Source organism: Otolemur garnettii, unplaced genomic scaffold, assembly GCF_000181295.1.
Source record: "Otolemur garnettii isolate 467f Iridium unplaced genomic scaffold, OtoGar3 scaffold00238, whole genome shotgun sequence".
Lineage (NCBI taxonomy): Eukaryota > Metazoa > Chordata > Mammalia > Primates > Galagidae > Otolemur > Otolemur garnettii.
Genome location: NW_003852633.1, coordinates 1,597,203 through 1,616,676, shown reverse-complemented (window position 1 = coordinate 1,616,676; position 19,474 = coordinate 1,597,203).

Below are 19,474 nucleotides of genomic sequence, written 5' to 3'. Positions count from 1 at the left end.
GTGAGTTGTGATGCCACGGCACCCTACCGAGGGTGACATAGTGAAACTCTGTCTTAAAAAAAAAAATAGTCAAGGGAGGCTCAGCATTTGTAGCTCAGTGAAAAGGACGCTGGCCATACACACCGAGGCTGACCTGGGCCTGGTAAACAACAATGATGGCTGAAACCAAAAAATAGCCAGGCGTTGTGGCAGGCACCAGTAGTCTCAGCTACTTGGGAGGGGGAGGCAAGAGAATCACTTAAGCCCAAGAGTTTGAGGTTGCTGTGAGCTGTGATGCCACAGCACTCTACCCAGGGCAACATAGTGAGACACTGTCTCACACACACACACACACACAAAAGTCAAGGGACCGGAATAGACATTTCTCTGAAAAAGACATATAAATGTCCAAGAGAGATATGAAAAAGTACTAAACATCACCAATCATCAGGGTACTGCAAATAAAAACCACAATAAAATATCACCTCACACCTATCAGAATGACTATCATCAAAAAGATGAAATGCTTACCAGTATTGGAATGAATGTGGAGAAATAGGAACTTGTATACACCAGTGGTAAAAATGTTAATTAATGGCTGGTACTGTGGCTCAGGCCTGTAATCCTAGCTCTCTGGGAGGTTGAGTTAAGTGGATCGCCTGATCACCTGAGCTCAGGAGTTCAAGACCAGCCTGACCTAGAATGAGATGCTGTCTCTACTAAAAATAGAAAAACTAGTTGGTTGTTGTGGTGGGAGCATGTAGTCTTAGCTACTGGGGAGGCTGAGGCAAGGGGATTGCTCAAATCCAGGACTTTGAGGTTGCTGTGAGCTATGATACCATAGCACTCTACCCAGAGTGACAGACGGAGATTCTGTCTCAAGGAAAAAAAAAAAAAAAAAAAAAGGTAAGTTAGTGCAGCCATTATGGAAAAATGTATGGAAGTTCTTCTAAAAACTGAAACTGGAATTATCATATGGTCCAGCCATCCTATTGCTCAGTATTTATCCAAAAGATTTGAAATCAGTAGTTTGAAGAGATCTCTGCATCTCCACATTCATTGCCACACAATTCTAATAGCCAAGTTATAAAATCAATTTAAGCGTCCATCACAGAGGAATGGATAAAGAACATGTGGTGCCTACTATGTAAAGTGGAATAATATTCAGCCTTTACAAAGAAATTAATTCTGTTATTTTTGACCATACGAATGGAATTGGAGAACATTATGCTGCATAGAAAGCCAAGTATTGCATGTTCTCATTTATATGTGGAATCTAAAACAATCAAACTCAAAGAAGCAGAGTGCAATGGTGTGCCAGAAATGGGGTTGGAGCAGGGTAATACAGACATGTCAGCCAAGAATACAAAGGCTTTGTTAGACAGAAGCAGTAAGTTTTATTTTTTGAGATATATTGCACAGCCTGGTGAATATAGCAAATTACAGTACATTGTACATTTTACATTGTACATTTTAAAGTTGCTGAGAGTAAATTTCAAATTTTCTCACCATAAAATATGATGGATATAATGATTAGTTTGATTTGGTCATTCCACATTGTATTCAGGAATCATAACATTCCTTTGGATGCCATAAATAAATACAACTATAATTTGTCAATTACAATTAATAAAACTCCTTACATCAACCATAGCAATAAAACGTGAACAAAGTGTGAGTTCTCCTCATCCTACAGGTAAGTAAGAGCTTCCCTGAAGAAATCACTTCATACCTGATGGATACGAAGACATCAGTCAGAACAGGAGCAGTGCATGAAGTTTCTGTGAGTATAGGAAATGTGAGATTTGGGGAGGAGCTACCATAGGTGAGAGAGCAGGTGCACAGAGACAGCATCACAGATGATCATGGTACAAAATTAGGCCTCAGTTATGAATAACAAGGAAAATCTTATACCTGGTGTCTCATAATGAAATAGAGACTTTGTAAGGGACACACTGAAGGTCCATTGCACATAATGTACGTATATACAGGTGTACTGAATAAGAGAACTGAGGTTTGACCTGCAGTCTGTATTTCCCCAAAATTCATATATTGAAACCTAGCTTAAAGGTTATGGTATTAGAAGGGGGTCTTTTGGGGATTGATTAGGTCATGAGAGTACAGCCCTCATGAATGAGATTACTGACATATTTATTGTTAATTGGCTCTTCTAGATTATATTCTCCATGCAGGAAGTAATGTGTATAAGTTCTGATCATTTGACACGTCCAAAGTTCCTGAAGTCATTCCTAGAACACACACACAAACAATCCATGCTTCGTGAATTGGCGACTAGTTGAGTGAATGAATTGAATTTCAAAGAGAGGTAAGGGGGAGAAAGCATGAAAGCTCTCACCCTGCTTTCCTGAAACCTTCTCTTCAGTGATTTAAAAGAACATTAATGTTATTTATGGCACAATTGCAGCCAAGAGAGTGTAAGTACCCAGTGCTACAATGTCAATGACAAGTGGGAGAGCAGGCAAGACTCAAACATAGGTCTCTTCACAAATATCCTAAATGCCTATGTGAATACACACACACACCATACTCACTCATGCACAAACACACATTCCCACAAACACACATTGACACACACAAAAATAGAAACAGAGAAGTGTACACAAATTCACACCCATTCACACACAAATGCATACATCCAAACATCTACACATGCACAAATACACACTTTCACATGCAAAAACAAAGAATAACACATACACAGTTACACACAGACAAACACATTTATACACCTACACAACCACACATTCAGACATGTACACACTCATAAACACCATCACACAAGTCACAAAAACTTGAACATACACTTCTCCACACTTACATTCACAAACATAGGCTCAGGGATACACACACAGTCCCATGAGTCACATCAAAGCGTAGACTTACACAAACACAGAAATCCACACTTATACAGAAAGACACACCTAAAAATGTACAGCTGAATCCACTGCACACAAGTGCCCACACTTCTGCATACACAAACATAAGAATTCACACACTCACATAGTGAAAGCACACATATTTACACAAACACACGTTCTCTCTCCCATGCACACACACTCACGTCCCTTGTCCTCCATCTGTTTCCAACTATTCCTTCTATCACTCCTTTTATTTAGAATTAAATACTAGAACCTCACTTCTATCCTTCATTTTTTCTTATTCTTAAACTATTCTTAAGGAGATCCCTCTTCTCAGTTTGGCTCCCATAGCAGTGGTTACAGCACCAGCCACATACACCAAGGCTGGCAGGTTTGAACCTGGCCCCAGGCCTGCTAAACAATGACAACTGCAACAAATAGCTGGGGTGGCACCTGTGGCTCAGTTGGTAGGGCGCCAGTCCCTTATACTGGGGGTGGCATAACCCAGCCCCCGCCAAACTGCAACAACAACAAAAAATTGCCAGGTGTTGTGGCGGGCAGCTGTAGTCCCAGCTACTTGGGAGGCTGAGCCAAGAGAATGGCCTAAGCCTAGGAGTTGGAGGTTGCTGTGACGCCATGACACTCTACCAAGGGCAATAAAAGTGGGACTCTGTCTCTACCAAAAAATAAAAAAATAAAAAATAAAAAGATAGCTGGGTGTTTTGGCATGCACCTGTAGTCCCAGCTACTTGGGAGGCTGAGGCAAGAGAATTGCTTAAGCCCAAGAGTTTGAGGTTGCTGTGAGCTGTGATGCTATAGCATTCTACTGAGGGTGACATAGTGAGACTCAGTCTCAAAAAAAAAAAAAAAAGAAAAAAAAAGAAAAGAAAAGAAAAGAAAATACCTCTTCTGATTGCTTTACTTATCCTAAACCCACTGCTGATTTCATACCATGTCCTAAATCTCTGTACCAGGCTTGACTCTGTCTTTACTCAGATCGCTTACCTTCACTTGCCCTAGTGCCTCAGCTGATCCTGTTTTTTTCTGTTGTAGACATCTCTTTCGTTGCCAGCCCAAGTCATGGTTTCTTTTCAAGACCCTCATTCCTGGCCTCTTCCCAACTAGTATACTCAGTATCCCCCTTCTCAGTTCCATGCAGATCATTAAGACAATGGTGAGGAGTTCAAATTAAACTCTGTGAGGTAACATCACTGGGAGGTCTAAAACAGGGAAAGACATGATCTTATTATGTATTGATCTTATCATGATAATCATATGATGTTACTATGTTATATATGTATGAGTTCTTAAACTATAAATTGGGTTACTCTTTGGAGAATACATTTTCAGGATCCAGGCAAGAGGTGTTAGTGACTTGGACAAGATAACTAGCAGAAAAGAGGAAATCATAGGGATTACACGTTTATACACTAATTACATTAATATACTCTACAATCATTACATTATCAAAACTTATTGGAAATTAATTACATTATATGTTCAGGATCCTAGTAGATCAGCAATTCTCAACCTGTGGGTCGCGACCCACAGGAACTGTATTAAAGGGTCGCGGCATTAGGAAGGTTGAGAACCACTGTAGTAGACAGTCTAATGAAAGACCTAATTTTAGACTTTTTAGAATTCTTAGTACCCAGTTAGTGAAGCTAAAGTCCTTCCTAACAGTAAATACGAAAAGCTGTCAATTTACCTAATGGCCACCAGATGGCACAACAAACTAGACTCTGATGTAGGGTTACTCTTTGGAGATTTTCAGGATTCAGGCAAGAGGTGTTAGTGACTTGGACAAGATCGTTACTTTATCAAAACATATGATAAATTAATTACATTATATGTTCAGGACTCTAGTAGATAGTCTACTGAAAGACCTAATTTTAGACTTTTTAGACTTCTTGGTACCCAGTTAGCGAAGCTAAAGTTCTTCCCAATAGTAAACACGAAAAGCTGTCAATTTACCTAGTGGCCACCAGATGGCACAATAAACTAGTTTATTTGATAGACCTTGGTACTGTAGACGGAATGAAGTGAGCAGTTTTCCACCGAAGACCATGTAGAATAAAATCCTTCGCTATAGTTTACTGGGAATGGAGGATAATTCTTAATAGCATTATGCAAATTAAATATGTGCACAGCCTAACAGACTCTGATATAGGGTCCTACATAACTGAATTTAATGGAACCTTCTTGACATAGGATAGCACTCATTTTAGTATGCAAAACAGTAATGTGCCTGTCTGAAAAATATGTAATTTTACTGTTGGACTTCATATAAATAGTCTGACATCTAATATAAGTATCATTGCCCTCCTTTCCATGAGAAAGGACAGCTTCTGGGCACACGTATTTGGAAACTGTATAGATAGTAAAGGGTGTAATGAAGAAAAACTCAAAAACCGAGACAACCAGAACACTATCTCCAAGCGTTGAACGTGTTTTATGAAATGTTCTTTTGCTCATTTGTTAACTGAGCCGTTTATTTTATTTTTTGAATTATAATATTTCTCTGTGTATTTTGTATACAAGTGCTTTATCAGATGTATGATGCACAAATACATTCTCCAAGACTGTAGCTTGGCTTTTCATTTCCTCAGCAGTGAATTTCAAAGAGGAAGTATATATATAAAATGTATATATTATCATATGCATAATATGTATATATTATGTTATGTATATTATACATATGCATATGTATAATACATGTACATATGTATTATATTTACATATAATATACACATATTATACTATGTAATATATATACATATTACATAAAATAAAACATATGAGACAATGATGAGTATACATATGTATATGTATAATATGTACATATAATATACATACATTATACTATGTATAATATATAATAGTAATTATAATATATAATAATTATAATACATAACACATATTATATATAATAATAAATATAATACATATATTACATAATATATTATAATAATTATAATACATAGTAATATTTTATTATATATTATACTATGTATAATATTGTATATTAATATACATAGTAATAACGTGTTATGTATTATAATATGTATACATAGTATACATATAACATGGTATAATATATATGTATATAACATGTACATATAATACATATGTACATTTTAGACATATACATATGTATACTCACCATTGTCTCATACGTTTTACTCTATGTAATATGTATACTATGTATAATATTTATTATAATGTATTATAATGTACAAATTATAATATCTATCATATGTATATATAGATATATATGTGTGTGGGTATATATACATACATATAATTTGTCTACAGTCCAATTCATCAATTTTTATTTCATGGAGTGTACCTTTTAATTGTATCTAAAAGTTCAGCAACAAACTAAAGCTATGTCAATTTCTCCTATGTTTCTTCTAAAAGTTTTGTGTTTTTATCTAGTTCTGTGGCCCATTTTGAATTATTTTTATGTAAGGTGTGAGGTCAGTGCAAAAGTTCACTTTTTCCATACAGACGTCCAATTCTTCTATCCTCATTTATTTAAAAAAATGTATTTTTCTCCATTGAATTGCCTTTCCATAAATTAGTCAACAGTGTCTGGGTTATTTTATTTCTGAATTCTCTATTCTGTTTTATTGGTGCAATCAAACTCACTGAAGCCTCAAACTTCTGGGCTCAAGTGATCCTCCTGGATCAACCTCCCGAGTAGCAGGGGCTACGGGTGCCCACCACCATACCCAACTTATTGTGTATTTGTTTATTTATTTATTTTTAAGATGAGTTCCTGCTATATTATCCAGGCTGGTCTCAAACTCCTGGCTTCAAGTGACCTTCCCACCTTACTCTCTTCAGTCACTGGAATTACAAACATGAGCCATGGCACCCACCCAACTCATTTCTAATTTTTAGAGAGTATGTATCATGAATAAGTGTTGAATTTTTTTAAGCATTTATTGATAAGACCATAGGTTTTTTTCTTATTCAGAATCTGAATATGATGAATTATTTACATTACCAATTACAAATGGCGATTCAGCCTCATCTTCTTGGAATGAACCCCATTGGCCATTTTTAAAATTATATAATATATTGTTGGTTTATTTTATCAATATTTTTACAATTTTAGAGTTTAACAGGAGTACACATGATTTAGTTACATAATTTGTTTTCATACATTTTAAGTCAAAGTTATAAATGTGCCCTTTACCCAGAAAGTGTGCATGATACCCGTTAGGTGTGAATTTACCCTACTCTTCCTTTTCCCATACCTAATTGATTTCTGCTGAGTTTTGCTTCTGTGTGTGCCCATAAGTGTTGATCAACTAGTTCCAATTTGGTATTAAGGACAGGTGCTGTTTGTTTCTCCATTCTTGTTATACTTCACTTGAAACAATGGTCTCCAATTCCATCCAGGTTATTATAAAAGATACTAGATCTCCGTTTTGATGGCTAAATAGTGCACCATGGTGCACATGTACCATGTTTTTTAATCCACTTATGTATTGATGCCCGTTTGGATTGATTCTACATCTTTGCAATTGTGAATTATGCTGCTATAAACACTCAAGCGCATGTGTCTTTTATATAAAATTCTTTTTTTCCTTTGGGTAAATACCTAGTGGTGGGATTGCTGGATTAGAGTAGGTCCAGTCTCAGTTCTTTGAGGAATCTCCATACTACTCTCCGTAGACGTTGTCCCAGTTTGCAGTTCCACCAACAGTATATAAGTGTTTATTTTGTCAAATTTGTTAAAGAGGTTTTTTTTTTTTGTCTTAATTCATTAGAGTATTTCTCATTTTGTCCTCTTTTATGGTAATGTCTTTAATATGTAATTGTAGCCGCCTTTGGTTAATACTAACTTCATAAATAAATTGGGCACTATTCACATGAACATGCTAATTTTATAAAATTATTTGTTTGCCCTGCAACCCCAATTCTCTGATGGAGCCAAGAAAACTCATTGAATTTCTATTCAACCATATTTTTATTCACTTCAGGACAGGAATGATTCTGCCAAGATCAATACATTTCAGATTAAATAACAAGTTAATTTTTTTTATTGCCACAGTGGGGATACATAAAAGCAGAATTCAAAATATAAGACACTGTTAGGAAACTTTTTATGTGCTTTCATAAAACTTTAATTTCAGACATTATATTTCACATCACCATCTTCTAAGATCAGGAATTGACAACTTTATTATGTGATGCTCTCTTGGAAAGCAGCCCTCTTCCCTTTCATTCCTGCAGACTTCAAGTTTCCTTTACAGTTTATCTTTCTTCTCCCCAGATATCAGAAATCCCATCATCAAAGCTGGCATACTTTAACATGAACAGTGGAATCACGTAACTGTGATCTTAGGATCCAAAATGACCAGGGATGATGGACATTACCTCTGACAAGGTTCATCTTTCTAGGCATCAGTGCACAGCAGAGGAAGGGCATGTAGTGACATGGCAGCTCCCAGAGCCCAGGAATCATTTCAGTCAGGACCACACTACCTATGCCTCCTGGGCTAGGAATACCACTAGTGCCATGTACTTCATGAAACACCATACAGACCTTACAGGGAAGTCTACAATACAGACTCAGATTCATTTTGGCTTCTAAGCCACATAGATTTAATCCTCACAAACTCTATAAAGGGAGGTCATTCATTTACTTTTCCAGAAATTATTTTCACATAGTCAAAGATTTCTCGTTATACTGAGATAGCCGTTTATAAAATCACTATCAATTTTGAATATGGCTTCTCTCAATGATTTAAAAAAAATACTTTCCTTAGGTTTATCCTTTAAATAGTGTCCAAAACTTCTAAGAATCTAAAATCATTTTGGAAATGGGTAATGGCCAATCCTACCTTTCTTAAGATATGGAAAAAATGGTAAATGTAATCCCAAGGCCAGCTGACCCCAGCAGTGTGGCCACCTGCACAAACCAGGAACAGTTCTGTCCGCAGTCTGCTTATTTCCCCCTCATTAAGCTTCCTGTGGGATCCTATCTGGAATTCATAAGCAAACATATTATGTACTAACACATAATCAGCTAATGGAACAACAAGGCAAATGCTCCCAAATTATTGTTAATTACTCAGCTCATTTATCTCAAATCAGTCTCTGAAGGCAAGACAGCCATTCATGCCAACCCTGGGCAAGGCTGGTTATCCAATTCAAAGCCCAGTCACCCAAGAAGGCTAAACAGTGAGTGGCATGTCCTAGGGGAGAGAACCACAAAAAACAATCTTAAGTGGCAACTACTCTCAGAGAAGGCACAGCCACAGTAAGCTCTTGATCATCCAGATGAGGTTTGACGAGAGACAGAGAACGCAGCCCCAGGTTCCTGACCCTGGCTCAGGGGCTGTTCAAACTGCCTTTGTGTCCCAGCATCACCAGTCAAATGACTTTTACAAATTTGCTGTATCACCATGTATAAAATGGGAATGGAGAGTTTACCTGTCTTCTGGGTTTTTCAGAAAATTGAATGTGACATTCCATGAAAAATACCTACCATATAATACAAATGCAATTAACATACCCCGAGACAATGAGTTTTGAAGTCATATGTTTTGAAATATTTGGAAATTGTTTGACATTTTTTAGTGGCTGTTATTTCTTTTCCTTCCATCCCTCCTGTCTTCAGATTTTCAGAGGTACTGTTCTCCAGCAGGGGGCATCTCCCAATCTATCTTGCAGACACTAGCAGGGCCAGGCCCCAGGGGCTGCAGACTCCCCATTCTGGCTCCCTGCACTGTGTGGATTATAGGTGGGCACTGAACTCAGTAACTTAGTACCACGCTCTGAGTGTGTAATTGAGGAGTGTGACAGAAGGAGCCTCGGCACAGCTGCACTGCAGGATTAAAGGGGAAGGTCTGTGGCTGTCATGGATCCTCTTGTGCAAAACACTGTCACTACAAGATCAAGATCATGCAAGCTTGCTAAGCATCTGGTTCCCTCCCAGATGACAAAGGAGGAATCACTGTGTGTGTTTACACCTGTTTTAACCATTAATCATCTGAGTCCCAAAGACCGCATAAAGAAACATGGGCTATAAGTTAAAAGTGATTGAGAAGTGAAGTTTATTGTCATTTATAGTTTATAGTTACATTAAAAATCTTCCTGCATGATGTTTTGCATTAAAAAATAAGATTATATTTTAGTAAAATTGAGGAGGAAGGTGGGGTATTTTGTCTAAAATTTGGAGGTTACTGATCCTCTAAATCTTCCACGTGACTTTGAAACTCAGAAAAAAAAATATATATAGTCAGAGAAGTAGTGCTGATGTGTGAAAAGAGAAGGCTGTGACCCTTTGGGGAAAATGCACCCATTTGCCCAAATCAGATTGTGAAATTGTTGAAATCAATTTAGATGCTTAAAGCTATAAATGAAATAAAACTCAGCTAAAATGAGTTGTAAAATGCCCCAAAGTTTTGACACTCCACGATGTGTTGATTCAGTGGCTGGGGCACTGGAACCAGGAGCAGGAGCCAAACATTCAGACAGGTTAAAGTTGTCCTTTATTACCATAACTCAGAATCTCAGGAAGACAGCAGGATCTTTCTCAGGGCCTGCCTTACTTTGAGAAAGTTTCACAGAGTTCTTACACCCTCCCCCCAAGTTCCTGCCTTTAGCTATACATCACCCAGCCCTCTGATCTCGAACTGAAGGACTCAGTGTTTGTGACTTTCTCAAGATGCACATGTGGTGTTTTTTTCTCAGCACAGGGTCATGATGGCCTTAACGGTGTCAGAACCAGGAAAAGACTGCTGACGCGACTGTCTGATAACCTCAAGATCATTAAGTGACCTTTGGAGCTTGGGGGGTTGAGGCTGTTTCTTCTCTTACTTCCCCTCTCTCATTTCTAGGTCTCCTATCTAGGAGATTTATTTTAGACTTCACATTTTGGTCAGTCCTTGGGGACCCTCTTGACACATCATTTGTTCCTCTTTGAGAGCCCCCTTCCCAGGGTCTGGGTCAGTATAATGTGTGACTATGCCTTTCTATCTACAACAGACATTGATCAGCCTTGATTTTGAGGTCGCCTATTTGTAAAATCTCAACTAGTCCCACTGCTGTGGTAACTCAGCATGACCACTCAGGCCCATCTGACTCAAGCCAGTCCAAAACAGACAGAATAACCAGCCCTGCTCGTGTCTGACTAAAGGCCTAACCTAACAATCCCCCCTCTTATTTGCAGAACTAATTGTTTGGGAAATGGGCCGTGACCTTCCTGACTGCTGTTGCTTGAAGAGTGGGCAGTGTGAGTAGCGGGCTCTGCGATCAGCTCTCTGTCAGGGCGGGAGTGGATGTCTGTCCAAAGAGCCACAGTTGCTTGTAAGTGTGGTCATTGTCATGCAGATGGCCATCTGGTTGTTGTAAATGCTGATACCTGGTGGTGACCAGTGATTACCTTGTGATGTAGTTGACAATACACTATCTGGCTTTCCTCCTCTGACCAGGCAAGTCTTGGTAGATCAAAACAAACCATTTGCAAACTTCCAGATACTGTATGAACCAGACACAGCAGTACCAATTAAAGATTCTGATACTGTTGAACAGTTTGAAGAAAAAAGAGGTGTTTCAAAGAATAAAGAGGAGCTCCCCGTTTTTCAGTTTCTAATGAGTCGCTGGCTGTTTATATTGTTAGAACTTGCTTTTTCCGTGTCCTCCGTGTCCTCGGTGTCCTCGAACTTTCTGCTGAGTCTTATCTTAAAACTCATAACTTAGCAATGACAGTTTTTAGCAGGCAAAAAGATAAAGAGGTAGTTTAACAAACTTGGTATTTTAACTGTATAGTGGCATATTGACCCTTTGAGTTTTGAACTTTTGATGCATTTACCAATTACTTCAAACATGTGTACAAGAACAGAAATCCCAGACGCTTCAAACATAAGTATCAGGAACTAAGAACAGAAAGCTTTGTCGTTTTAACTAGACATTCCCCTTTCATTACAGCCAACTTAATTACATACCAGATTCTTTCTAAATTCTTCCTCACAAACCCTTACAACTTACGCAGACCATCTTCGATGTTCTTATCCTTTGGTTTTCATCCTAAATTTTCTCTCTCAAAACACCAGTTACTTTAGCACAAAAGTATCCACACACTCTTCCTTCTTACACACAATTATTCTCTCTCCCTTTATCCCTTTCCTTTCTTACCAAAAATACATCTTCATGCCCATATAGTTCTACACATCTCTCTCATCTTCATCCCTATATAGTTCTGCACATCTCTCTCTTCTCTGTATACTATAGTCTTCTATTTTAACACCAAGCCTAGGAAAAGGGAAAAAGAAGATTGTATAGAAAGTGTTGGTTTTTCTTTCTAAGAATCACCCAAAAGGAAGCCTATAGTGTTAAAGGGATTAGGTGTTAAATTTAACCCTAAGATTTTATACAAACGGTGGGTCAGGGCAATTGGATTTGATCTCCTAGCAGGCAAAGAACCTGCAAAATGCACAGGAGGCTGTATTTTTGCCTTTACTCTGATGATGGAGGTAGGAGAGGGAAATGGGAGTCTTAAACATTCAGGGAGAATAGAGGAAGTGGCTCTAGTGTTATTAAAATCATTTGTTTCCCCCCGTAACAGAGAGAGTGTTACCAGAGGCTCCGTCATCCTGGTTTGACAAGGTTGAGCGTGTTCTGAGGCTGGAGTCTGTCCATCAGACTGATGTTGTCCTATAGGGTCCTAAGGACTCTGGCTCAGGAGACTTTGACAGTTTGGGGTGCAAGCTCCACTCTCTGCAGAATTTCTTCCTGGAGACCCAGTTGGCTGCAGAGGAAGCAGGGTGCAGCCCCAAAGCGGGTGCGTCCTTGATGTTTTCTTGCCTGAGCCTTCAGGTTACCTCTACTTCTGAAAGTTTTTATCATAGTTTTAGCCACCATTGGAAAACTTTTTTTTGCTCTCGGAGCCTGCTGCCAGACCCATCTCCTCTACCCCTTCTCTCTATCTTCATCTGGTTATGAAAGACCTTTGAAGGCCAGGTTTGATATTCCAATTGTAGAGTCTGAAGTTCCTTTACAAGCTTTTGGAGTTCATCCCAAATATCAAGGGCCAAATGGAAGACAAAGTACACTTGCCAGGGTAGATTGTCCTGCCCTAATGCCAGGATCTACATTGAGAAGGAGGGAGTCAAAAGAGACACCTTATCTGGAAAACAAAGAAAGAGAGAGCAAGCAGAATGTTGATCAGAATGTCCAAGCTTGAAGTCTCAGCAGGGCATACCGTAAAAAGAAAGCATTGAAACCTACCTCCTCCTGGCCAGCTCTGCGGTGGAGTTGAGTCCCATGACGGCTTTTAGATGGGGTACCATCTCCAGGCCCATCTCTCTTGCATAAGGAAGGGTTGACTCTCTCAGCTCTCCTTCCTGAGGGAGCACACAAATATTGAGCATACAGGCCTCCTCCAGCTGGCTTACCAGCTTACAGGGATCATCCTCACTCTAAACGATAACACTTTTCTCCTGAGTGTCTGACTTTTCTCCTTCTTTTCCACTATCAGAAGATTCCCTTCTTTTCTTGTACCTGTATTAGAGAAAGACACAGAAAGATGTACATGTGGAATTTCATCCCATTTTTCTGATTGCTGATGAAACAATCCAAGTTGTAAAATAGAAAAATAATTATTTAAGGCATCATTCAAGGACAATCTTTCCACAGAGCTCAACACATATATAGGCCAAGCAGTGTTACATACAGTAGAACATTAATTACCTTTTAGTCAGAGAGTAGTACCAGTAAGTGGCCCGATCAGACAGGGTTCATCCCAATCGGCTTTCCTCCAGGTACATCGCACAGAGAGACACATACTACACACACAAACAGGGGCAAATGCAAGGTGTATACGGAAACAGACAAGTACCAGGTGTATAGGCAAATAGAGGCCAGATACCAGGTGTATGCACGGGCAAAAGCAGGAGGTGCTATCGTCGTCAGAGCGCACAGCAGGTGTTTACAAAAATAAACGGAACTCACTTGCTGCCAGAACAGAATAAAGGGCTTTTCTCTTAGGGATGTTGATTCAACCTGCCAAAGAGTCTTCAGGACAAATGTCGCTGTGGTGTCTCTGGAGGAGAGTCCAAGTCAGGTTTCGTTTCTTTCCTTTCTTTTCTTTTCTTTTCTTTTCTTTTCTTTTCCTTTCTTTCTTTTTGACAGTAGAGTACCATGGCATCAGAGCTCACAGCAACCTCCAACTCCTGGGTTCAAGTGAGTCTCCTGCCTCTGCCTCCCAAGTAGCTGGGACCACATGCACCCACCACAACACCCCGCTATTTTTTGGTTACAGCCGTCATTGTTGTTTGGCAGGTCCGGGCTGGATTTGAACCTGCCACCTTAGGTGTATGTGGCTGGCGCCCTAGCCACTTGAGTCACAGGTGCAGAGCCCCAAGTCAGGGTTCTTGAGGTCTCTCTGTCCCAATCATGCGGAGAGTTATGACAAGTAAGGGGAACCCCAATACTTACTGCAGGCTTCTGGCCATCATCCCACATTTGGGTACCAGGTATCTAAGCAAGTAGCCAGAACCGGGAACAGAAGCCCAACACTCACATGTGTTAAAGTTGTCTTGTATTACTAAGATTCAGAGAAGAGAAATGCAAATCAAAACCACCTTGAGACATCATCTAACCTCAGGGAGATTGGCCCACCTCATAAAGTCTCAAATCTGTGGATGCTGGTGATGGTATGGAGAGAAGGGGATACTTTTATAATTTTGGTGGGACTGCAAACTAAATATAGCCTTTTTGGAATGAAGTAAGGAGATTCCTTAAAGAGCTAAATGTAGACTTTCCATTTGCTCCTGCAATTCCATTACTAGATATCTACCCAGAAGAACAAAAATAATTTTACCATAAGGACATGTGCATTCAAATATTTATCACAGCTTAATTTACAATCCCCAAAATGTGGAATCAATCAACCCTTGAATGGATTAATATACTGTGGTATGTGTATACCATGGAATACTATTCAGCCATTAAAAAGATGGAGAGTTTACATCTTTTGTATTAACCTGGCAGGAGCTGAAGAATATTCTCCTTAGTGAAGGAGGGAGGAGGAAGGGGGAGAAGGAAAGGGGATTGGTGAGTTCTCACTTACCAGGTGCAATGTAAGGGTTTATGGCACATCTCCTGGGCGAGAGGCACAACTACAACTTTACTTAACAAACACAAACAATGCAACCTAATCCTCCATACTTTCATATTAATCTAAAATTTTAGAAAACTCCATTTTAAGCACACACACAACAATGGAAAAATAAGCACTCAATACTAATTTTAAAGTAGTAGATTAACAACTGCAGGCCCAGTTGTTAACAGAAGAGGGAAAACACAATTAAATCCAGGAGAGGGAAGAGGAAAGTGGGGGAAGGGGCCCAGCAAGCTTCTATCTAACAGGTACAATATAGGGGTAGAAGGCACACCTCCTGGGTAAAAAACTCAAATACAACTTAGACTTTTCCTAACAAATGCAAACTGCACCCTAATCATATGTACCCTTATATTAATAATAATAAAAGAATCCCAGCAAGACAGGGACATTCTTTTGAAAGCCTGCTTTACTTTCAGAGAAATTCACGGAGTTCTTACCACCCCCCCAAGGTTACTGTTTTTTAGCTATACATCATCCAGCCCTCTGATCTCTTGCTGAAGGACTCCGTGTTTGTGACTTTCCCAAGCTGTACATCTGATGTTTTTTATTCAGCCCAGGGTTGTGATGGCCTTCACGGTGTTGGAATCAGGGGAGGACTGGCTGACGTGACTGTCTGATAGCTGATCTTTTAGATCATTGAGTAACTTTTGTAGATAAGGGGAGGAGAGAAGGCTGTTTCTCCTCTTACCGTATCCCTGAGACCCAGCTATTTGGGAAGCTGAGGCAAGAGGATTTCTTGGACCCAGGAGTTTGTGGTTGCTGTGAGCTATAATGATGGCACTGCACGCTAGCCACAGAACGAGACACTGTCTCAAAAAAACAAATAAATTTTACAAACTGTAATTTATAAATATTTTACTTATAAAATATTTATAATTTATAAATTATAAAAGAAAAAAAACCCAATATCACTGAAGGTATGGGTACTTTGTATCTTTGCTCCTTACTTGCTGGTGATGTTTTTCCCAAGTTTGTATGGTAACCAGAATGGCTCCAAACACCCCATGCAGATATTATGGCTTCCAGTTCTGAGAAAAGCTATTTTTCACCTCCTTAAAAAAATATGTTCTTATCGTAGAGAAAAAAATCTCCAAAACCCTCTAACTAGACTTTGCCACATGTGTATATGTATCAGTGGAGGAGACATTGGAAGTATTATTTTTAGTTTAAACTAATCCTAGATCAGGAGAAAGGCTAGCATTATTGAGTACATGAGCGAATGCACATCCTGATAAAATGAGTTTCTACCAGCAGGGAAGAAGATTTGTCAAGGAGTCAGGGTGGAAAAGGAAAGCAGGGTTGCTGGCACTTGCATTATGAATTTCTCGTTTATGGGGTAAAGAGAAGGATGGAGGTGGATTCTGCCTGGATATTCCCAAATGAGAGAAAATAAAAAATAAGTTTGGCCTCCCAGTATCAAATTGGCCAGCAAAATAAACTTTAAAATACATTCTGCAGTATCTGCGTAGAACATTTTTTTTTTTTCCCTTGACACATCTTCTGTTGGTGATCACTTTCTGTTTCAACTGTGGATTGGAGAATAGGAAGGAGGATGATGTGAACATCAGAGAGGAAAGTTTAGGTGACAAGGTTACCATTGCCTGTTTAGGTCGACAAAGCCCCATTTACTCTCCAATTAAATGTCTACAATTTATTCTACAATTCACTTTCTTTTAGTGTCAACATGGTATTATAATTACTTAATATTTCCTTGTTTATTCTTCACCTCATCTGACTAGAAGGTAGCACCCAGGATAATACTACATAGAAATACTATCTTTTGTTGCAATTTCCTGGATCCGTGTGAACACTGATAGGGCTGCTCCTCTCCTCTAATGGTAAGTGGACAACGCATGAAGCAGGAATGAAAGACTTCCCAACACCAGGTCCTCTGAATAGAAGACTTACGTAAGCACCGCTGACTTTTAGCTATCTCTGTACGCTTACTGGTTAAGGTAGAAATAAATGAACTAAAATCCTATTATTCCTCTTCCTGAATATTTCTGAATTAACAGAGTACTGGGGACCCACTGGCATGATAGCCTGAGGTTGCAGATGTATGCTGAGAGCATGCACCTTGCAGAGTACCCTCAAAACTACAGCATGGACATAAAGCTCATGTGCAACTTTATTTTATTAATTATTAGTTTATTAAATGATAGCTGTGTACTTTAATGCAATCATGGGTTACAGTGTGGTGTTTTCATATACAATTTGAAATACTTTCATCAAACTGGTCAACATAGTCCTTATGTAATTTTCTTAGTTATTGTGTTAAGACGTTCATATTCTACTCATTTACATTGCACACGAAATTTATACACCCTGTGTATAATAGCACATCTAACAGTAGTGGCTGAGCCCCCACCTATAGAACTCTGCCTTCATTACCACCCTATATGAAAAGCAACCAGTCATATTATTCTATCCTTTATATGCAATCTAACAATTAAAATCCTTCTGAACAAGGGTGCAGTATCTTAGTTTTTAATTACAGAAATTCCTAAGAGGGTGAAAATGTGCCATACAATGGGTGACAGAGAAGAAAAGCTCAGAAGCTGATGCCAGACTCCCTGTCTCCTAGCAGCAGAAAGCCATGATCGGGGAGCCAGCGAAATGCTGGCACTTCAGGGATCCCGCACAGGCTAGCCTCTGCTCTCCACCAGCAAGGACAGGCACTGAAGCTGGCTCTCCAATGACACTCGTTCTTGGATCATCTTAAAGGATAGATGGGTACCTTATTTTTGGAGTTTCCAGTAAATACTGTAATTACGTGTGAGATAATTCCCTAAAACATTAAGCCAATAAACATTAAGAAATATAATAGAATATAATTACTTCAAAAAGAAGAGTCTGACTAAATCTTGAAGGTCCAGGAGGGGATTAATCAGAAAAAGAATAATGCAAAAATGTAGCCAAACGTATTAAATAACATCCTAAAAGGCCAGGAGACAGAAAGAATAATAATAAAAAAAAGATGATTGTAGAGTTGCAGGGAATTCTACAACTAAACATCTGCAAAATGCCTTGCAGAAAACATCAAGTTCCCAACAAAATGGCAAGATAAACAGTCTTTTCTCTGTTTCTCCATAAGCACAGCTAAAATTCCTGGATATTATATATAAAACAAACAAAAAAGATTCCTAAAGGTAGGGGAAAGTCAACTAGGACTTTGGGAATCAAGAAATTACACAGCACCAAGTTCCCAGGAGCATTTGCTTGCTAAAGTCACCCTAACAAAATACGTTAAGCTGGGAGCTTTAAGCAATAGAAATTTACTTCTCGTAGTTCCTGAGGCTGGGAAGTCGGAGATCCAGGAGTCGTCTGGTCTGGTATCTCCTGAGGCCTCTCCCCTTGACTTGCAGATGGCCTGGTACCCTCTCACTTCGTCTTCAAATGACACTTTCTCTATGCATGTGAATCTCTCTTTCCTTCCTTCCTTTTTTCCTTCCTTCCTTCTCTCTCTCTCTTTCTCATGGGCAACAGTGGCCTTTATTACACCCAAGGGAGGGTGAGCTGAGTTGGAGAAAGAAGCGCAGGGAACGTTAACCCCTGTTCTTTCTTTCTCTTCCACTGTGCACGTGAGACTTATTGGATTAGGGCCACTCACTTATGGCTTAACCTAACCTAAATTACCTCTTTAAAGACCCTATCTCCAAATACAATCACACCAGGGGTTAGGGCTTCAACATATGACTTTGGAGAAACACATTTCGATCTATAACACCAGGTGTGCTCTTTGACTCCTCTATCCCAGACTTAAGAGGTGAAGAGGCAACAACCTGGAAACACACTCTGGCATAGACAGCAAAAAATTAAAGCTTCCGTAAAACCTGTCAAGAGATCTTGACAAAGGACTATGAAAGGGGAAGGAAACCTCGCCAGACAGAAATCTGTTAGACAATAATTGCCCTGTTCTAAGAAAACACCATGGGAAAACTTTTGCCACCCGCTGTGGGAGCGAGGCAGAGAGGCAGCCCCGAGTCCACCTCTGCCTGGTTATGAGGCGGTGCCCTCCACTCCCTCACTTCCAGGTCCTGTCAGAGGAGGTGGAGTGAAAATCTGGGACTTTTCATCTCCACTGGGTGGTAACTAAACCCCACAGTGCAGTGCCAAGGGAGACCACCATTAGGCTGGGCTTTGGAACCGGCAGAGGTGAGGTGGCGCCCCTCCCTGCTGGGCTGGTGTCAAAGGCCAAGACTTTCAACACCTTCCCTTGCAAATGAGGCCTTCCCTCCCCATCTGCTGTGATTGGAGATTACAGGGATTGCAGTAAGAAAAGAGTCCAGGTGTCATCAGTAAAGGCAGAGAGGAAAGTCTGAACTTACTTCTGAGTTCCGCAGTAGAGAGCACCAACCCTCACTCACTGGGGTATCCAGGGAGGCCAAGCGGGGAATCTGGACCTGTGCCTCCAGCAGGCAGTACCGAGCCAGAGTCTCCAATTCCCCACAGATACATCTGCTAACGAAGA